This window comes from Odontesthes bonariensis, chromosome 7, assembly GCF_027942865.1.
Source record: "Odontesthes bonariensis isolate fOdoBon6 chromosome 7, fOdoBon6.hap1, whole genome shotgun sequence".
Taxonomy (NCBI): Eukaryota; Metazoa; Chordata; class Actinopteri; order Atheriniformes; family Atherinopsidae; genus Odontesthes; species Odontesthes bonariensis.
Window position 1 is genome coordinate 8,693,820 of NC_134512.1, and position 6,835 is coordinate 8,700,654.

Genomic DNA, 6,835 nt, shown 5'->3' on the forward strand with positions numbered 1-6,835 from the left:
CAACCAGAGATATTTCTCATCATTACTGTGCACAGGTTTCAGTTTTAACATCATTTATAAGGTTGGAGCTTCCTGGTCTGCCACACCCCCTGTTGTATAACAGCTTTGTTCTTAAAGTATGCTACAAGTTGATGACTGGATTAATAAATCCTGTTTTCAAGTACATTTTCAATTTTTATTTGAAATTGTAGCTTAAAACAACCGACACATTTGACTCTCATTGGCAGTAGCACTATGCATTTAAAGTTATCAAACCATCAAAACACTGCGGTTTGCCTGAGACTGCTGCCATGCGCCTTGTTTGTGTTTGGGTAGTGTGACAGGAAGTGATGACGTCAGCGTGTTTCATGTAAGACAGCGAGGTGGTTATCTGTGAGAGCAGCGAGGCATAAAAACACAAACTTCTCATTTCCCAGCCAAGGTGTCAGCGCCACTTGACATTGCTGACAAGCCAGTCAAGTTTATAATGTTCAGCTGAACTCCAACAGTGATTAAAATCTTGAAGTCAAGCAAACTGCACAATAAAACAAAAACATTATTTGCATTTGAAAAACATGCAAATGCAACAAAATGCAACACAGCATGCCCAGCTGTTAGAACGATCTGCATCTACTGATGTACGGGGAGTTTTAGATGATTACATGGCGCTGCTATGACTCAAAACTTGTCGTTTTTAAATGAATTCTGAAACTGTGGGACTAATTACACTTTCAGTGTTTGAGAAAGTATTTTGAGTTAAGTAAGAGTAGCAATACGGTAAAGTGAAATTACTTTACAGGATAACGTTTCGCACAAGGAAAGTCTTTCTAAGTAAAAGCACTTCTTGATTAGCACGAAAATGTAGCTAAAGGTTTCAAATAAAAGTAGTAGTTGTTTTGTGATTCACCTTTACATATGACATCACGCAGTTATACATACTGAAGTATCAGTCTGCGAGCAGCATGTTGCCATTGCTTGAAAAAAGGAAAAATAAATTCTGATAAATCTGTTCTTGTCTTTTTTCTCTAGTATTTGTTTTTGGGTGAGATACTGAATCACTCCGGCATTAATTGCAATAATACCATTTGAGGTAAGTTTTTCAGAAAAAAAAATCCCTCACTTGCTTTGTCTAAGAGGTCAGAGTTCGAATAAGTTGGAAGCCACTGGCTTAATCTTTAACACATTGTTGAATTTTAAAAGCTTAATTGAATATTTAATGTGTAAAGTAGAGCATGATATAGTATAGAAAAAAAAAGATTAAATGTAAACTAGATTAAGAACTGAACATCAGTACATGTAAACAGTTTGAATGACTCATGTTAAATTCAGCTGATTATGCAAAATAGATGATGAATTTAATTTCACAGAATTGAGCCATCAATGTTTAAAGCAGTGGTGTCCCCCCCCCCACATTTTGTCATAAGATAAGTTTTCAAACCCTCTAACCTCCAAATATTGACAAAGTCAGGCAGTTTCTTTGATTACAAACTCCTACAGTCTCAATGTAAGTGTAACTTTTTTTTGCCCCACTCCATTCCACTTCTTTCAAGTAAGTGTCAAGGATTTTGAACAGCTCGTCAGCAGTGGCTCTGTTAGTCACACGTTGCAATGCAAAATGCTTGTCTCGTATCTTATCATTTAGCTGCTCATCGATATCCTTTGACAGGACATAAAGGCGCCTTGAAATGGTATTGTTTGACAGAGGAATAGTCCTTTGTTTACTGGCTGCTGCCTCATCAATCACAGTTGAAAACACTTTTTACTCTGGACAACTCTAAATGCCACTTTGTTGGAGGCGAGTTGAGCATTCGATGGGACAGATGCTGTCTTAGGGAAGCAACCCTGCTGTGTACGACAGCCGAGTCTTTTTTTTTTAAGAAATCAACCGGCTTTTCTCTGAGTTCTGGATGACAAGTATCCAAGTGATGTCGTAACTTGTCAGCTGCTAATATTCTGAGACATATGACACGCTGTGGTCTCTCATCAATGTTCTGACGGAGTCCTGGGCCTCGCCATATTTTCTTGTCTCTCTTTTAGTTGTTGCAATGTTTGGTGTCGAATTATCATCATTTGCCTTACGTTTGCCTGGTTATCCTTTCACATAAACCTGCCCGTGGTTTGCTTGCAGTGCAAAATGTGCAGTTTAGTTAGTTTGGCTGCATCTCCCCTGTGATAACTGGCCCCCCCCAGTTTGGGAACCAAACCTTTTGTTTAAAGGTTTCTAATGAACCGGCAGGACATGTGACAGCCCAGTTGGTGGTGAGTTGAACATGTCTGACCGATGTGAAAAGTTTATTTCATTGTGATGGACAGAAATATTAATGATCCAACTTTTCTATTTTTTTCCATTTTAGCTAAATAATTTGATTATTTTGGACATGGTGTCAGTGTAACAGTGGGGAATTGAAGAATTTCTGTAAACTTAGCACATTTAATAGCTGAAAACTCTTTCTACACATCAATATATTAAACATAATTATTTCTGAGGAAAGGATGGATCAAGGAAATGCCTTCCTGAGTTAAAGCTGAAATGTTTCCAATGTTATCTTTTTAAACCATCCTTTCCTTTCTGTCTGTAATACGAGTCGTTTAGAATAAGCTGATGAATGGCTTCCCGGAAGAAATAGGACCTTTAACCACAAAATGTTCCTCTTTGGATTAATGTATCCGATATGGTTTAAATGTCACTGCATTTATAGCTCACAGTTTACATTTTAACTTTGCCAGTATAATTTTTCCTCCAAAATAATATGAAGCGGGGGCCAAAAGTTGTCAGGAGGGAGCAAAAACCACCACAAAGCGTCTCACAGTACAAGACCTTTTGGAGACAAGTTCATATGCCACCTGTTAAGCATTTCCTGAAGTTATGAATCCACTAGTAACTGCGTCATTACAGCTACACAGAAGCGTGCACACAAGGAGCACAGTACAATAAAAACAACAACAAAAACACCCACAAACATACCAAAGAGAAATGAGTCAGAGTTACAGAGAAGTTACATGACATAAGTTACATAACTCATGAATGTAGGGTGCAGGGTCACCCCTTAACAAGCCCTGCGTCTCTGCCAAACTTTTCAGTTTCTCAACCATTGTGACAGGAAGCTTTTCCCTCCCCCTTCTTCCTCAAGCCCTCCTTCAGCTGAGGTGGGCGGGCTGAGGGAGCACAGAGCGCACAGATGTTGACGTTCCACAACGAAGGCTGTGCCCACATCCGTTCAGAGAGAAAGTTTCTGTAGTTTAGAGCAGGCTCTTCAGATAAACAGTAAAACAGCAGGCAACAAGATACATACTGCAGTACATAGTCAACACCACTGGAGGCAGCAAAAGGCATGGACGATTCAGGCTAGACAGAAACTGATAAGTCTTAGAAGTACGCAGGTAGTGAGTCAGTGTGACTGATTTAGAAACAGAACATTTGAAGGAACTTACTTACTAATCTGTAATTTCAGAACTAGCTGTGTTTACCAAGATGACTAATGATTTTGACTGATGGTTTTATACATCAGTTGAGACTTTTGAAACATACTGAACACTTAACCATGACCATTATCTCCAGTAAGTGGATGGTCGCATTTCCTTGACTTACACTCAAGGTAGGCCCTCCTAAGTAAGCAATTTTTTTTGATGCCTTTTCTTATCAGTGACACATTCAAGCGTGCTGTAAAAGCTGCCTAATAGCAGCCTGTCTGAGTCGGTGGGCAAATGCTGAGTGATTTTCAATGAACTGTGCTCCATCATTAGCCCGTTGCAATTACTTAGAAAAATCAGCCAAAGGCTTGTTATTTTCAACCTGTCAGGTTCGATGCAAAAGCCGCACATTCGACCTCAGAGATGTTATTAAAAGTGTACAAAAAAGTAGTCTATTAGAAAGTCGTGTAAGGACAGCTCTGTATTTTATTAGCACCATCACTCTGTTACGGTAGGTAAATCCACACACTCCATAAATTATCGTGTGCTAATGATTTATTTAGCAAAGGATTCTTCCAGCGGTGGAACAGTCAAACAAACCAGTATTAATCCTGCGGAGACGCGCCTGGTCAAGACATTTTATATAAACCGTTGGCGTCACACGGTCCACTGAGGCATCCTCCAGCGTAATGTTAAACATTTACTCAGTGTACCCAAACGTACGGGCTTTCCTTCAACACCAAAACACCACCGAACCCTCACGCCTTCACTTGTTTCGCTACATGACAGCTGTTTTTCGCACCAACACCACTACTACTACAACCAGTCACGAGAACACGCATACAGCGCACGCGCTCACACAGCACACGGCTCACAAACAAGAGAACAGCTTCAAATCTGTGACCAAACACAACACAACACAACGCTGTCTCACCTGTTTCGGCTCTTGTGACTCAGTTGAACTCAGCACCGTCGCGTCCTTTCGTAGTAAATAAAGCCAAAGGGCTTTAAAACAGTGTGTAAGAGTTGTTTACAAAGTTTCGCCGTGAACTCTGATTGGTCTGAGTGAATCTTTGTCGACGCCCCAAACCTCGGTCACCGGGCCGAGTGTCAAACGTTGTTTCCTGCACTCTCTACCTTCATGTCGACGAGCAAGCTACGAGAAGGAGGCGAGCGTTAACGCGTTTAATTATGAAATGTTCAAAACATAGATATAGCCTAATGTTTAGTTCTTTTTTTTTTAAAGAAAAGTTTTTGAGGAGTTGTGTCAACTACTGTTTATACAGACACATTTAAATTGTTTTTAAATTCATTTAAATGATTTTATTTGTTTCTCTTTATATTCTTTTATGTATTTTAATGCTTCTTCCACTCCCTGCTGTAATGCTTTTATTTTATGTAAAGCACTTTGAATTGTTTGTACATGAAATGTGCTATATAAATAAATTTGATTTGATTTGATTTGAAAGGCAAAACAGCTTTTACAACAAATCTTTTGTTTGATCAGATTTCTGTACTTGCAGCCACTGGAGGGTAACGGTGATCATTTGCAATCATACACTGCGTTGTCACCTTTCTGTAAGAATAAAAATAGGTGGGTGGAGAGAAGTAAAAATTAATTTTCCTAGGGTATTGGTTTCCTGTCATTCAGGGCACCAAGAAGAAAAAAGTGTTGGAATCTGTCAGCACTCGAGGGGATACATTAATTAACAGTTTGTTTAGTGAATTGCAGTGATGCACATGTCTTCCATAACAAAACTTGATATCATGAAAATTTATACGCTCTTCTTTCTTTTTTTTTCAATGTAGTCTAAACTATTTGTAGTGATACATTTTTGCCTGTGAAATGTAAAATGTACACTGGAAATGGAACATAAACTCCAATCTTGATGTAATTTGATAAAGTTTTCTGACATATCTGGTGATCAAACCCAAACTGTGTCATGAAATAGTACTGAAGCTGCAGCTGTATAAGTACCCTGGTGCTCGTCACCCCACACCCGATGCACACTCGACCTTTCTAAATCTTTGTAAATTAAAAGTTTACTCATTAAAAGTTGAGCAAACAGCTAATAGTCTAAAAAAATTACAGTTCTTCCTCAAGCGATGAGATGAAAACAAACATTTCTGAAGCCTTTTGTGTTTTGTAGAATGAAACTACCACCGAGCAAATCATAAACAGATGACTTTCAGTCTGATTTGCTTTTATATTGTATTCCACACTCTGTGACAGCTGATTGAGCTACTATGTGGTGAGTTTTTCATACTGCTTCTCTTATGCACTGCAGGTGTTAATAATGAATCCACTCACAAATGACATTGTTCACAACAATTCCCAGATGTATCACTACACTATGAATGTCCAGGCTTTCATAAATAGATTGTACGGTTGGCTAAACATATTATTTTAGATTACAAAAGTCTGTATGCCCCTCATACAACTCTGCCTCCTGGAAATGGCTATTATGAGGTAATAATATTTTCAATTATGACAATATTAGTATAACGAATAAAAGTTGTTAATCTGCCAAATCACAAAATTGTTGTTTCTTCCATGAGGGATATTTCTACCTAACACCTGCAAAGTCTAGTGGCGGAGTCCTTCTCAAAGCCAATATGCTTTCTTTATAGGATAGTACCCTCTAAGTCTCTTCCTTCTCCGGCTAGAAAACACGCCCTCCTTGCATTTGGAAAAGACAAAATTAAACAGTCTGACAAGAAGGGATAGGTCACAACAATGGCCCCACCATCAACTACACCTCAAACACACAGCACAACAGCTAAAAGAAACTGACATAGATATTAATAGCTGGTAGCTGTTAGGTGACTACCTCACAGCTGTTTATATTGGAAATGTATAGTTTGCAGTTCTTTGATGGAAGATATTCATAACTTTACACTGACAATAAATAGAGTGAAAGCAAAACAAACAATATTAAAATGCATAATTCGCCAACTTTGGTCCATCCTCCATCTGCTCTGTCTTTGACATGCGCAAAGGATTGTGGGTGCTTTGAGAACAGTGAGAATACAGAGGCATCCTTGAAATATCACAGAACAAAGGACGATGTTCTTTTAAGGATTGTTGACATCGAGACAGTCCTTCAAGTTTTGATTGCATGGTGTTCTAAAATCCTAACCATTGAGGATGCTTCCTTGACTTTAAGAAGCACCTGCAAACATAATACCATATGTAAAACAGGTAAAGATGAAAAGAAGATGGCTTTTACAACAGGATAATGAACCTACATATATCCCAAAATCTACCATGGGCCATTTTCCGAGGAACAAGCTCAGAAAAGTTATCATGCACTAGAAGTACCATTTCTTCAATCCTAAATATTGATTGTAAAGACACCTGACAAAGTAACCTATTTTGCAGGTCTTTCAGGAGGTATGAGTCAACTTACTCATAGCTATCATAGCGTAAGAGAAGCATACCTTT

General features: G+C 38.6%; 1 protein-coding gene across 1 annotated transcript in view; it reads right to left on the bottom strand.

Moving 5' to 3' along the window:
• ccnd2a (cyclin D2, a) overlaps window positions 1–4,452 on the bottom strand; it is a 172,371-nt gene extending 167,919 nt beyond the window's left edge. Inside the window, exon 1 of the mRNA XM_075469362.1 lies at window positions 4,325–4,452. The gene's annotated coding sequence lies outside the window, so the exon portion shown is untranslated. The remainder of the gene's footprint in view (window positions 1–4,324) is intronic.
• Window positions 4,453–6,835: the final 2,383 nt, after the last annotated feature.